We start from the raw sequence: 16,344 nt of genomic DNA on the forward strand, positions 1-16,344 counted from the left end.
GAATGTCCTTGGTTTTAGGAAACGCACTCTAAGACAGGGATGAAGGATCATAATGTCTGCAAGTTGCTCTCAAATGATTCAGCAAACAGTAATAATTATCTTATACACACACACACACGCAAGCCAACTCTCATTATTTGTGGTAAAGTCACCAGGAACACTGAATGAGCCAATACTGCTCCTCAGGGAAACACAGGGTTGGTTGCCACAAGCCTTTGGTTACATTTTCATCAACAATCAATGCATAATTTCGTTTTATATGGGTTTCTGTTCAAAGACACCTTATTTAGGCCAGGCGCAGTGGCTCACAACTGTAATCCCAGCACTTTGGGAGGGCGCGGCAGGCAGATCACTTGAGGTCAGGAGTTTGAGACCAGCGTGGCCAACATGGTGAAACCTTGTCTTTACTAAAAACAGAAAAATTAGCCAGGTGTTTTGACTCGCTCCTATAATCCCAGATACTTGGGAGGCTGAGGCAGGAGAATGGCTTGAACCCAGGAGGCAGAGGTTAACGTGAGCCAAGATCACACCACTGTACTCCAGCCTGGACGACAGAGTATGACTCTGTCTCAATAAGAATAAATAATAAAAAAGACACGTTATTTAATACATAACTGTTGATTCTCGCTAATTCATGCCTGAGCTAAGTTTCTCTAACACAAGTATTTTCTCCATAAGGCACAACACACACAGTCTTCTTGCTGTTAGGAATCCTAAATCCTAGACAGCACCTCAGCACTATGTTTGAGGGACATTTTAAACAGCAAAATCATAATAAAAAGTCGAAAAATGCCCCCCAAAAAAAAAAAAAGGTGACACTAAGCAGACCATGAAAAGAACTTTTTTTTTTTTTTAATAGTATATGAACTCAAGTAAAAAGGTGGTAATGTGTCATCTTGCTCTATCTCAACATCACACAAGAGCATTTGGATGACTCAGATTTTTATTGCCACTGTGTGCGTGTCCATGAATGACCATGAAACTGTCACCAGTAATGATTTGAGGGTTACAGATAAGTTTCAGCAAGTAGGTGAACTTCTAAATACAAAATCAACACTGTGTGTACACACAAATGAACAAAACATTAATACAGTTGTCCCTTAGTATCCCTGCGGGACTGGTTCCAGGACCGCCTCCCTACCAGTGCTCAAGTCACTGACATAGGAAGGTGCAGTATTTGCACAGAACTCAGGCACACCCTCCATATACTTTAAATAATCACTAATTACTTATAACACTGAATACAATGTAAAGACTATGTAAATCGTTGTACCATGTTTTTTATTTGTATTATTTTCTATTGTTGTATTATTTTTTATTATTCCCCTCCTCGGAATATTTTTGATCTGTGCTTGGCTGAATTGGAGGATGCGGGGCCTGCAGTATGGAGGTCCAAGGTATATGGCAAATCTAGGTTGAGGGTATACATGAATTCACTTTGCTAGCCTTGTAATTACTCTGTACGTATGTATAATTATTTATTTTTTCAAAATGCAGATTAAAAGGAAATACAAAGTGTGGGTTTAGAGTTGGCAGCAACGTCAGGCAATAAAAAAGTGAACATTAATATATCCTAATAGATAAGCTTTAACTTTGTTAACCAGAGGTATGTTTCTGTTATATTTTTGTCTATATTCCTGTCCCTCTAAAAAAAAGTGATTTTTTAAAGATTCATTACATAAGCATTTTCATTTTCTGAGGGAGCTTACGATTTCAAACAGTGAAGTTGAAAGGCAATTTTGAAATGCATTTTCAACCAATCAATTCTACACATTTACCTTTTTTTTGTCGTACTTTTAAGTTAGAGAAGGGTGCAGGGTGGTCTCGAACTCCTAAGCTCAAATGATCCTCCCACCTCAGTGGTGGAATCCCACCTACAGTACTGGAATTACAAGCATGAGCCATGGTGATGGCGCCCAGTCACATTTATCTTAATGATAATGTACAGATATTCTTCACAGCATTTTCATAGTAAAAACAATTATTTTAAAACTTCAATAAACAATATACCTCAATACACATATGTACAATTAAATGCTACTTATAACCATTAAAAAGTATTGTAGGCCGGGCGCTGTGGCTCACGCCTGTAATCCCGGCACTTCGGGAGGCTAAGGCAGGTGGATCACCTGAGGTCAGGAGTTCAAGAACAGCCTGACCAACATTAAAACCCCATCTCTATTACAAATGCAAAAAATTAGCTGGGAGTAGTAAGAGGCGCCTGTAATCCCAGCTACTCAGGAGGCTGAGGCAGGAGACTCGCTTGAACCCAGGAGGCGAAGGTTGCAGTGGGCCGAGATCGCACCATTGCACTCCAGGCTGAGCGACAAGAGCAAAACTCCATCTCAAAAAAAAAAAAAAAGGTATTGTAGATAAGTTTTTAGTAAGTAATATACATAAACAAAATATATCGGGTCACAAATACACAGGGTGTCGAAATATGTATTAACACACAAGTAACAATGCTAAATGGGGAAGATTACATTTTTAAAATACCAGAATTGTCTGATTTTTTTCTACATTAAACATGAAAGGCTTTCATAATTAAGAAAAATTCATTTTTATGTTATAAAAGATGAGCTTTGGTATTTGCTTTCACTTCTTTTGACTCCTTTTAAAGTACTTACTTGGCTTAAATCTTAAAACGTTCTAAACAATGTGCTATTGTAACACTTGATCATATTACACATTCTGAAGCATCCATATAGACATCCGTTTACTCGTTTTCTTATTATTCAATAATCTCACTTAGATAACACAAATTATTATTCAAACATCAATCTTATTAGTTACAAAGATAAAATCACTCAAAATTTTCTTCATATTAGATTTCTTAAGAAAATTTTTTTCTATTTGAAGTGACTAGTCCTCTACATTTAGACTACCTTATAGTTATTTTAATTCACCAAAAATCTTAAGTTAAAAAGCAGACCTTTAAAAAAACATTCTTCACTATCTGCTACAATTTCTATTACTGTTTTTTAAAATAATTAAACATATAACAATTCACAAAATGAAGAGTAATTTCAATAGTCTGAGATTCACAATTTAATTGTTAAATATTAAACACAACCCCACAAACTGTGTCCTATAATAACCTGTGATTTAAAAACACCAAATTAAAAATTATATGTCTTTAAAATCAAGAGTTAACAATTATATGTTTTAAAATCTAAAGAACAAAATAATTTAATAGTGGTCTCTCATAACTGAAGAAACAAACAGAAAACTAAAACTAGTGGGATAGAATAGGATGGCTCCCTAGGCTTATGAAACTGCCTAATAATTTGTTGTTAATATGACTGGAAAAGCATTTCCAACTAAGGTTTGTCAAAGCGTTTTGAAAAAATCAATTGCTGCAGCATAAATACAAATCAACAACATTCCACTACTCATTCTGTCAACAGAGAGCTGAATCCTCTAAAAAGAAAATTTGTTACATAAGACACAACTACAAGATGCTCAAATATTCCTTAACTAAATTGACTGCAATCCAATCAAGACTTAATTTTAAAAGGCTCATTAAGAGCATCTAGTGATAAAATGGACTCTCCCTTTTCACTGCAACTCACGTCTCATTTCATTAGACATGGACAATTAACTTATCTATGGCTGAGGAATTAGATGAAGTTTTACAGGTTAAAGTATTACTTTACTAAAAAAAACAAAGGTTTACTCTCATTGGGTCTATCTTTTTACCTCTCAAAAGGTGTCTCACAAATTTTAATAAATGTATTTTCAAATAAATTAAATTTTTTATTTCAAGTCTTCCCAATCTTTCTTAACAATGAGCAAAAAGCAGTGACTCCACTCTATAAATGTATTGAGATATTATCCAATCAGAAATAAACATTTAATTTTTATTGCACTGTTTTGTACTCTTCTATCTTAAAACAAAGCTAAGTCATTTGAGTCCTTAATGAACATGTAACCAGAAATCAAATTTAAAAACAATCTAGTCAATAATCTAAAATGAATTTTATTTTATAAACACAGAACAAAAAAATAAAAATAAAAAAATGAAGGGGTGAGGAGAACAAAAGTAGAGGAGGAGGGGCACCAGGGAGCTAGTTTACAATCCTGAAACAAACACACCACATCACAGCTGGCATTTAAACCAGTGCCGCCAGAAGTGCAGCTGACAAGTACAGAAATCAAGCCTGTTCAGAAACTCTTTGAGCATTCTGACAGGATAATTTTATGTCTCTTGATAAAAGAAAGTTTTAAATGAGGTTAAATATATGTCTTTTTGAAATTTGACTTCTCTGATAACTCATTTTATTATATTTCACCAAAAGATATAATGGATTGAATTTTTTTAGTGGGTCTCTTACCATAGACAGTTTGAAAAGCACTGAAAGAATGGCAGGTCGTCTTTTCTCTTTAAAAACAAACCAATCTACCACTTTTGAAGTTGAATTCAACACCATATATCACATGACATCTTAACAAAAAAGAGAACTAAGGCTACTAGGCAATAAACTTTTAGCTAGGGCAGAACATCTGTAAGACAAGCACTGTAATTAAACATGTCAAAGTCTCTTAAGTTTATTATATTTGTTTTGAATTCAAAGTAGATTAAGATCAGAGGATTGAAGTTTCAAAGATTTTATCCTAACACAAGAAAGAATTTTCTAAGGCAGAGTTGTCTGAGACTTGATCATTTGTCTTCTGCCCACTTCTGTCCATCTCTTCCACTACTGTCAAGTTACCTTTCCAAAACAATTAATATGTCATATAACTTCTCATCTTTAAAAGAAAAGAGTGTCAGTGCATGGCTTTCAAAATGAAATCAATTTGGATATAAGGTTCAAGGTCCTTTATCCTCAGACCTCAGCCTTATCTCCAATACCAACACTCCACTGTGCCCCGTATCTTCCACTGAGACACACCGAGCATCCACACAGCAACATACCCTGGTTGATTCTATTTCTGATGTCTAGAATACCATTTTACTTATTTGACTGGTAAACTCCTACTTCAGTCAATCTTCTCTAGCTTCCTTAAAAAACCTTCAACTTTCAAAGAACACATTACTTCTTGACTTCCTGTGGCATGACGTATATATCATCTCTGTTGTATTAGTTCACTGTCAATATTATCAGTCTCCCAGGGGTGAAAGTTCCTTGAGGGCAAAAAATCATTGGCATTCAAAAAAATAACTGCTGCCTCAGATTGTATTAAATTAACTATGGCAGAAAGTAATGAAAACTGACTAACAGTCATTTGTAGTACTACTTACTGAAATATCACAGAATTAAGTATCACAAAGATGGTTTAGACTTCGTGACTTAATAAGGTTCCCTCTAGACCACGTTATATAAGAGTACACATTTCATTGCCACTTCTCTAAAGCAACTCATCTGTTTTCATAGCTAATTCTACTATTCAATTGGATTCATGAAAGTTGGTAAAGAGGCAATTTGTAAGATTAACCCTTTAACAAAGAATCTGTAACAGTTCCTACTCCCTAATTCATCTCATCAAATGGTACCAACAAGGGAGACTGCAGGAAGAGGGGGATATATATGTGGTTTGATGGTGAGGCAGTAATATAAAATGCAAGAAAAAACCATTTCTCACAGGGGACACCTTTCTCAACTAAGAATTCCACATGAGAATCAAATTTCAATGCCCAGTCCAAGACATAAATTATATGTGGTTAACTTATCTCCTGTGTAACAATAACAGTAATGGCTCTCTTGATGAATCATCCTTAATAAAATGAAATAACTCCTACGTTCTGTGGTTCAGATGAGGAACCCTAGCTGAGAAAAGCTTGTAAGCTTATGGAAAATCAAAGCATATTTCCACTTAAAAACATTTAAATAGTAAGTAGTTTATTAAGCCCAATCAGAAGTTATTACAATTACAATGTGCCTTAAGACATGCTGTAATGGTACCATTTCAAGTAAGCCTAACCATTATTTATAAACTGCTTCAGTCAGAAAATTTAAAAAAACACTACAAACAATAGTTGGGAAACTGAAGATGGTAACAGTGTTCATAACAGTAATGACTTTTACACACACACACACACACACACACACACACACACAGAGCATAACTTCTTTGAAAGTGACTTTAACAGATGCTCAATCTATTGCAAAACAGAGCAAAGTTTTGTGAAGCTGTGGGGAAACTGCTACTCTCATACACTGCTGATGGTAATGCAAACCACCACCCCAAGACAGTGGAATTTAGCACTAACTAACAAAATCACACACCACAATCCTACTTCTACAATTCTATCCCAAATATAAACTAGCAACTTCAAGAAACACTTGTCAACACAGCACTATTCCTATTTGTAATGGCAAAAAAAGGAATAAAGGCTGTTCTTTATATACTCCCATTAAATGATCACAATATACTGTTAAGTGAAACAAATAATAAAGGTAGGAAAAAGTGCTGAGAGTATAATAATCTATGAAAGGAGAAATTACACACACACATACATACAGAAAAAACTGTTACATAACTGCTTATGTTTTAAAAAAAAAAAAAAAAGAAAGAAAGAAATGGAAGGATAAACCAAAAACTAAAAACAAAAAATCTACCCAAACAGAAAGGGAGGACTAGGTAAACAAATGGGCAAGAGATAAAAGTCATACTTTATAAAAATTCTCTGCTTTGTATATTTTGCTTTGGAGCCATGTAAATATTTTAAAGTAGAAAACAGGAAAATATTTTATGCAATTTCCACAACTAGAAAATCAAGTGCAACAAACGAACCTAACCATGGATCTGTATACTAGCATAACTGTTACATATAAAAATTATTCCAAGTGCTTTAAAAGATGGTAACTTGTATCTAGTGGATATACCCTCAAAATAGTAAGAGCTCAGTGTAAAATTGTTGTCATCAACTATACAATTGGTAGTAGATTCCTTTTTGAAATAAAGCAAATGAACCATTATTTTGTGCCATTAGGAACCAGAATTTTCAGTAAGAAAGAAGATACAGATAGAAGATTAAATAAAAACATTATAGTCCTAAATTTAATGAGAATGAATTTGTGAAAATACTCGTGTGTATTTCACAGCTCTGAAAAGCCTACAATAATGAGCATCACTAGAGCCCAGATTATAATCTCTGCACTATTTCTGTTTTTGTTTTGTTTTGTCTTCAGTGTTTTTTGTTAACAAAGCTTCCCTGAAAAATTGGCTGATGCCAAGTCTGAGGAAGAATTCTTACAAGAAGAGTGCAGGGTATCGTATCACACTACACTAGAAAGCAAAGTTACTATTCCCATCTACTAGGTTTATATTGAAAAGATTTAGAAGTCAATGCGAAGAAGTCCCTCCAATGGCCAAACAACTTGAGCACCAGTGAAAAATAGTAACTTCAATGAACGAAACATATACAACTGTTTAAATGCATTCGTAGTGATACCCAAAGTGGGGGAAGAAAAACACTCATTCTTTCGGTCTGTAGGATTTCTGGGAACCAATTCACTATTTAAAAACTAGCAAATAATTAAACATTTATTCTACCTTTCTGATAAAAACTGTATCTAGCTAACATGAATGAAGAAATAGAATATAGCTATTCTGCAACTCCCACTGAGAAAAAAAAAAGGACCTAGAAAACAATCAACAATGATTGCTAAAATCAGAGAGAGGAAATGAGACTTTATGTACTACTATCACAACACTAGTTATGAAATATTCCTTCAAAAAAGAACAGAAATGAGGAAGAGAAGGTGGGAGAGCTGAATCTAATTAAACCTTTGTCACTACCAATTTACAAGAAATATGGCAAACAGAGATAAATGTTAAACACCACCATGAAAATGCCACCAGCAAAATCCACAGGAATTCAAGACAAATCACCCAGTGATGCCAAGAGGGCGAAATGGCCGTCTGGAAAGTGGCTTAAGAGATCTATCAATTACAATGTAGATGACCCTCATTTGTATGCTCATTAAAACAAATCATTTTAAAAGCATATTTATGAGACACCAGGGAAGCTATTAACACTGACTACATATTTGATGATAAAGAATTTTCTAGAGATTAAAACACAAACACATTATCATTAGAGTTCTTCTATTTCAGAGATAGCTAATAAAACATTTACAGTTGAAATTATACGTCTGAATTTGCTTCCAAAATAATCTGTGAGGCAAAGGTGGAGAGAGGCAATGGGGAACGAGAGAGTTCCCTCTTCAAAAGAGAGAGGCAATGCTGACCGCTGACCGTGGGTGATGGGTAAATGAGGGTTCACTACTCTACTTGTCTTTCCATTGCTTAAAATTATGCATAATGAAAAGTTAAAACAAAAAACAAAAAACAAAAAACCATACCCATGCTAGAGCTTGTCAGAGAGCTAAGTATTCAACAAGATCGATAAAACAGGCTGTTTGGAACCCTACTTTCCTACTTGTACTCGATGTTATGCTACCAACTGCCAAAGCCACTCTGGTGTATCAATCACAAGACTGAATTAATTTATCTCTTTCAAAGTGTTGACACAGCAGTAACATATTTCATAAAAAAAACTTGCAAGTTCCCCCACCCAAAAATTCAAGGAAATTAATTTTTGCATATCACTATGAAGGCTGCCTTGAAATGTCCTTTAAGTGCACGTTCCTATCACCTAGCACAAAGTCTTAGGCATAAAGCTCTACTATTTGGTGAACTGACATAGGACAGGATACAGAGTTGCAGGAAAAAATGCTGATTATAAAGCAGCAAATATAATATGATCCACTTAATACACCACATGTGTACATATGTATAACTGCATGAAGAACAATCTACAAGACATACCAAACTATAAACAAGGGTAATGTCTAAACTAATGGAATGTCAGGAGCCTTTATTTTTCTTGAGACCCTCTGGGACTTCCTCACTTTTCTTTTCTTTTCTTTTTTTTTGAGATGGAGTTTCGCTCTCCTTGCCTAGGCTGGAGTGCAATGGCGTAATCTCAGCTCACCCCAACCTCCGCCCCCTGGGTTCAAGCGATTCTCCTGCCTTGGCCTCCAGAGTAGGTGAGATTACAGGCATGCACCAGCATGCCTGGCTAATTTTGTATTTTTAGTAGAGATAGGGTTTCCACATGTTGGTCAGGTTGGTCTCGAACTCCCGACCTCAGGTGATCCACCTGTCTCAGCCTCTCAAAGTGCTGGGATTACACGTACGAGCCACCGTGCCCGGCCTACTTTCTCACTTTTCTAAAAATGTAACACATTGACCAATTAAAATATATTTTAAGCACAACAAATAGGGCTAAGAAATCTCTGCTATTAAGAGATACTTAACAATTTGTAATGTATATGAAAAGTATCATGTGAAAAAAGTTATTAATTGCTCTACCTAAATAAGTTCTGTAAAACAAAATTCAAAAATTCCACCTATGTCTGCAACTATACAATATGACCCTAATAACATTTCATAAGTCATGTTCCACAAAACACTGTAGTTCTTCAGGAAGTTATAGAGACATCTTTAAAAAAGGAGAGACTACGGCCAAATATATTTGGGAAACAAGTATTAAGTTAAAAACTACTACCAATTGATTTCAAAGCCCACATTCTGATAAGAATGATTTACACAACTGAATCTGAGTATCCAGTGAGAGACAGAAGTTTCTATTTTGTGTACTCTTTAGGTAGAAATGAGGAACCGGGTGGCATACTTCACTTCTTTAAGGCTCCATTTCTGTTAGAAGAGTGTGACTCTTTTCCAAGGTTGTCCCATGGTCTGAACATGATGTGGCACAGATAGTAAAAGTGGCTGATACCATCCAGCCCAACCTTGTCCAACCCCTGGTCCATGGGCCGCATGCAGTCCAGGAAGGCTTTGAGTATGGCCCCACACAAATTTGTAAACTTTCTTAAAACATTATGTTTTTTTTGTTTTGTTTTTTGTTTCTTTGTTTTTTTTCAGCTCATCAGCTATTGTTAGTGTATTTCATGTGTGGCCCATGACAATTTGTCATCTTCCAATGTGGTCCAGAGAAGCCAGAAGATCGGACACCCCTGCTCTAACCACTGCATCAACAGCCCTAGAATGGCTAGAAGAAGAGTGCACAGCCCTTCATTTTGAGCAAAGAATTTGAACTGGAATTGCTGAGTCTTTGCACATTTCCAGATGATGCAACATCTGGCCTGACATGGCTTTTGATAAACTGCACACATTTCACTGATCAACACATTGGGAGAGAAGGGAGGAGAGAAAAAGGAGGTGAGAAGGAGGAACCCACAAGCATTGCTACTTAGTCTCCTCTTGTTTATGAGAAGGGAGATCTCAGAAGAGCTGACAAATTGCAGACTGATAAGACAAATCCATAAATGGCATCACCTACAATGACAATGCATATGTATTCCCGAAGGGTGAACTTCAAGGTACTACTTGTCACTCCACAACAATTTGCCAAGTACCTAATGATGTGCAAAACACTGTTCTGTTTTAATGGCTTACATATTCTCATTTGCTACATTAGAACCAGCTGACTCCCACCTGTTTCTAAAGGCGGACCACGCCTCCTAGCATGAATACATTTCTTTTACAGCCCTGGATACGGCCTCTGCAACTCAAGTGAAACACCATAATTACTTTCTTTTCCTAAAATTACTCCTCTAGTCTGCCATACTACCCTGAATGCACCCAGTCTCATCTAAAATTACTCCTCTAGCATTTGTAATCTGCTCAAGTATATAGATTTCCATTAAGAACATGGGATTAAAACCTCTAGGGAGAATTCCTGAAACATCAAAGGAATGATAGTATGATATTGTGATTTATGATAAAATAAATATAATTGGTCTTTGTTTCCTGGCACAAATCTCCTAAAACCCTTGAATCTCCCAAGTAATACAGGCATACCTCCTTTTATTGTATTTCACATACACTGCAGTTTTACAGATCGAGGGCTTATGGCAACCCTGCATCAAACAAATCTTGTGGCACCATTTTTCCAACAGCATGTGCTCAATTCGTGTCTCCAAGCAGCATTTTGGTAAGTCTCACAATATTTCAAACTCTTACATTACTATTATTATTATGTCTGCCATGGTGACCCGTAGACTGTAATCTCTGAAATTATTACTGTAATTGTTCTGGGGTACACCAACCATGCCCATATAAGACAGTGAACTTAAGTGATAAGTAGTGTGTGTGTCTGGACTACTACTGGAAGAAAATGACATCTAAAACTTTCATAGCTAGAGAGACGTCAATGCCTGGCTTCAAACCTTCCAAAGACAGGCTGATTCTCTTGTTAGGGGCTAATGCAACTGGTGACTTTATGTTGAAGCCAATGCTGATTTACCATTCCAAAAATACTACGGCACTTAAAAATTACGTTAAATGGGACAGGTGCAGTGGCTCACACCTGTAATCCCAGCATTTTGGAAGGCCAAGGTGGGCAGATCACTTGAGGCCAGGAGTTCGAGACTAGCCTGGCCAACACGGCGAAACCTCATCTCTACTAAAAATACAAAAAAATTAGCTGGGTGTGGTGGTGCATGCTTGTAACTCCACCTACTCAGCAGGCTGAGGCACAATCGCTTGAATCCAGAAGGCGGAGGTTGCAGTGACCTGAGATTGCACCACTGCACACCAGTCTGGGTGGTACAGCGAGACTCTGTCTTTGGGGGGGGAAAAAAAAAAAAAGCTGAGGTACCCTGCCTGTGCTCCATAACTGGAACAACAAAGCCTGGGTGTCAGCAGAGAAAGGTTTACTGAATATTTTAAGCCTACTGTTGAGACATATTGCTCAGCAAAAGAGATTTCTTTCCAAATATCACTGCTCATTGTCAATGCACCTGGTAACCCAAAATCTCCGGTAGAGACATACAAGGAGATAGATGTTGTTTCATGCCTGCTAACACAGCATTCATTCTGTAGCCCATGGATTAAGGGGTAATTTAGACTTTCAAGCCTTATTATTTAAGAACTGTCTTTCATAGGCCTACAGCTGCCACAGATAGTGATTCCTCTGATAAATCTGGGCAAAGTATATTGAAAATCTTCTGGAAAGGAATTACCATTCTTAATGCCACTGAGAACATTCATGATTCATGGAGAGAGGCCAAAATATCAACATTAGCAGGAGTCTGGAAAAAGTTGACTACAACCCTCAAGAAAGACACTGAGGGGTTCAGGAGTATGATGGGGGAAGAAACTGCAGATGTGGTGGAAAGAGCAAGAGAACTAGAATTGGAAGTGGAGCCTGAAGATGTGACTGAATTGCTGCAATGGCATGATCAAACTTGATCAAGAGCTGCTTCTTATGGATGAGCAGAGGAAGTGATTTCTTTTTTTTTTTTTTTTTTTTTTTTGAGACGGAGTCTCGCTCTGTCGCCCAGGCTGGAGTGCAGTGACCGGATCTCAGCTCACTGCAAGCTCCGCCTCCCGGGTTTACGCCATTCTCCTGCCTCAGCCTCCCGAGTAGCTGGGACTACAGGCGCCCGCCACCTCGCCCGGCTAGTTTTTTGTATTTTTTAGTAGAGACGGGGTTTCACCGGGTTAGCCAGGATGGTCTCGATCTCCTGACCTCGTGATCCGCCCGTCTCGGCCTCCCAAAGTGCTGGGATTACAGGCTTGAGCCACCGCGCCCGGCCGGAAGTGATTTCTTGAGATGAAATGTATTTGTGGTGAAGATACTGTGAACACTGTTGAAGACAATAAAAAAATTTAGAATATTACATAAACTTAGTTTATAAAGCAACAGCAAAAGTTCTGTGGGTAAAATGCTATCAAAGAGCACTGCATGCTACAGAGACATCTTTTGGGAAAGGAAGAGTAAATCTATGAGGCAAACTTTGTTGTTCTTATTTTAAGGCATCATCACACTCACCCCAACCACTGGCAACCACCACCCTGATCAGTCAGCGGCCATCAACATCCAGGCAAGGTCTTCCACCAGCAAAAGAGTAAAACTCCCTGAAGGCTCAGATGATCATTAGCATTTTTTAGCAATAAACTATTTTTAAACTAAGGTACATGTATATTTTTAAGACAAAATGCTGTTACACACTTAATAGACTACAGTATGGTAGAAACATAACTTGTATATGCACTAGGAAACTAAAAAAATGTGTGACTAGCTTTATTGCAATATTCCCTTATTGTGGTGGTCTGGAATGTGTTTGTGTCTTTTTGTATAATGAGGTAACAAATGGGTGGGGGTCCTGGATAGTCTCAAGATCAAGGCTGATTGCCAGAGAAACCCCAACCAAATAAAATAGAAGGCTGAGACTTTCAGCCTCATTCCCCAACCTCTAAGGAATGGAGAAACGCTGAATGTTGAGTTGAACACCAATGGCCAATGATGAACATCAGTCGTGCCTACATAATGCAACCTCCATAAAAAAATACAGAAGGACAGGGTTTGGAGAGATTCCAAATAGCTGAACACATGGAGGAACACAGAGGGTGGCACACTGGAGAAGGGATGGAAGTTCTGAGCCCCTTTCCACATGTCTTGCCCTATTCATCTTTTCCATCTGCTGTTCATCGGTATCCTTTGTAATATCCTTTATAATAAGTAAGTAAAGTGTTTCCCTGAGTTCGGTGAACCACTCTAGCAAATTAATTGAACCTGAGGAGGGACTTGCAAAAAAACACATTTATAGCTGGTCGGTCAAAAGCACAGGTCATCACTGGGGCTTGCAACTGGCATCTGAAGTGGAGACAGTCTTATGGGACTGAGCCCTCAACCTGTGGTATGTGACATCATTCCCAGTGTTTTGAATAGAATTAGAGGACATCCAGATGGTGTTTCCTGGAGATTTGTTTGGTTTGTGGGGAGAAACCCTCACAGCATCTGGTGTCAGAAGTGTACTGAGTGGTGTGTATGAAATGGTAGTCAAAGTTTATAATACTCAATATTCAAGTTGTTCTAATATGTCTGAAGTTATCACTCTTAGAAATGATTTATAATTAGAAAATAATGTACAACAGCATAGAACTTAGACTTCAGTTTTTTTGTTTTTTTTCTCCCAAGACAGAGTCTCGTTCTGTAGCCCAAGCTGGAGTGCACCGGCACACAATCATAGCTCACTGTTCCTCAGCTCCTGGGCTCAAGCATCCTCCCACCTCAGCCTACCTAGCAGCTGGGACTACAGGTGCACATCACCACACCTGGCTAATTTTTTTTAAAGTTTTATTGTAGAGATGGGGGTCTCACTATGTTGCCCAGGTTGGTCTTCAACTCCTGGGATCCTCCTGCCTCAGCCTCCCAAAGTGCTGAGATTACAGGTGTGAGCCACTGCACCCTGCCTAGTTTCAAATTTGACTGCCACATTTTGGTGTGTGACCTTTGGCAAATTACTCAACTTCCCTGAAGCTTTGGTCTCTTCATTTACAAAATAGGAATAATAAAACTTAGCCAATACAGACAAGAAGTTCGTAATAGTTTTCAAGCCCTGGTTCTGTGATCTTAACCAGTACCATTCCACTGGGTATTTATGCACTAAACCAATGCTGTTGAGCCCATCAATAATGCTGAAATAACAATCCAAGAAAATGAAAATTAAAGTGGCATATTAACTTATTTGCTTAAAACCAGCAGCTTAGAATAATATAGTACTATCTTCCCCAAAGCATTAGAAGTACACAGCATTTACAATTTCCTTTATTTACCAAACCTTTTCAGGGAACATGAGGGAAGGTGCACCTAAGCCTTTCATTTATTACCTGAACTAGTCACTCCTTTCACAGATATTTTTTCAAGGCCTGCACTCTGTGTCAGGTACTCACCAAACACCAAGGAAATTGATACTCCATAAAATAGCCATGGTAGGCTCTCACTGAGTTTACCAGTGTAGGGAAGGATTCAGACCAGCACACAACATTCCCATCATAACCTTTTTTGTTAAAAGTAAAACAGGCAATCAGTAAATTAAGATTTTCTAGCTTTCTTAGTGTGTGTAGATATACATATATCTATACACACATTATATATACACATATATATACACGCACATACGTCTATATATATATGGAAAACTCTGTAGAAAAGTTTAAAGCAAACGGCTTTTTCTCTTGAACTCCTGAAATACAACTCAATGAGCTATCTTTAATTACTTACATCAATACTTCTTTTTGTTTCCATTTCTTTTCATGTTCTTTACCAAATGGTCAAGCATTCCATTCTGACTTTACTTTTATTATAAACACTTATAAGAATGCAACAGTATAATCACACAATTACAAGCTCTAATGCTCACTGTCTGGGAGGGCTTGAAAGAGTGAGCAAGGTGAGTGGAGGGCCATTACTACAGAATTCACAGAAACTCAGAAGAGGGGGAAAGGGGTTTCGTTAACTGGCTGACAGAACAGCTTAACTGATGAATATATACTAACCTTTTTGTACAGATTTATATATCTGTCAGTTGTCAAGACTTCATTCACTGTCCATAGGCAATTAAATAGTATTACTTAATGCCCACATAATCCTAAGTCCAAACATGAGAACCAAAACTTTATGGCAACATTCATCTGAAAAGGTTATCACTCAACTGATTCGAAATACGCACAATTTTTTTAAGATTCTAATAAAAAAATTTAATACATCTAAAAATGCTCAAGAACTCACAGACTCCCATGAAAATATCTTTAAGCACAGCTGACAAAGAATACATTATAAGATTTTTAAATAATCAATGAGAACTTTTTGCCCAAATTTCTTGGCTACTAAATCACTGATGAGGAGCAAAAATGAATGAGACCCAGTCAGCTTATGTGAGGGCTTAAAAGACATGAGGCGGAGGGCTCAGAAAACAAGTTTATCAGATACCCTGTGGGTCTGGCATTCATTCCATAAATTCCACAAAGCGATTCAGTGGACATGGTCTAACACAGTTAACCACGCACCATTCCTAGATAGCCCCTTCAAGTCAATGGAAAGAAAGGAAGAAAGGAAGGAAGAAAGAAAAAGAGAGAGAGACAGACAAGACAGAAAGACAGATAGACCAAACCTTCCTAAAATACTTTCAATCTTTGGCCATCAAAATCTAGTTTTTTAAATCCGCCAATTTTTACAAGAATAGAAATTCAAAACTATCTTACCTCGCAGTATTGCTGGATAAAACAAACTAGGTTAATAAAATCTTCCTAAAAATAATATTTAGATAGTTGGGTCTTTACTAGTTAAACCAGCAAAAGAAGAAATGGCAGGAGAAAAAAACCCACAGAAACAGAAACAAAATACTTTAAAATGTAAAATCAACACAAAATGTGGATGAAACCCACAATGTATCTCACATGGCTAGTGACCGCCTTCCTTTCAATAGAGTTCTGTCTTCTAACTCTCCCAGTGATGTGACATACATCCAAAGTTATCTGACCATTCTTACTTAAATCTCATCAAAAGAAATATTTCAGATTTTT

The 16,344-nt window shown here is 37.2% G+C and overlaps 1 protein-coding gene across 5 annotated transcripts in view; it reads right to left on the reverse strand.

Annotated features, from left to right (window-relative positions):
* The window catches only part of QKI (QKI, KH domain containing RNA binding), a 164,802-nt gene that overhangs the window by 83,939 nt on the left and 64,519 nt on the right, over positions 1–16,344 (reverse strand). The window lies entirely within an intron of this gene.

This window comes from Theropithecus gelada, chromosome 4 (assembly GCF_003255815.1).
Source record: "Theropithecus gelada isolate Dixy chromosome 4, Tgel_1.0, whole genome shotgun sequence".
NCBI classification, from domain to species: domain Eukaryota; kingdom Metazoa; phylum Chordata; class Mammalia; order Primates; family Cercopithecidae; genus Theropithecus; species Theropithecus gelada.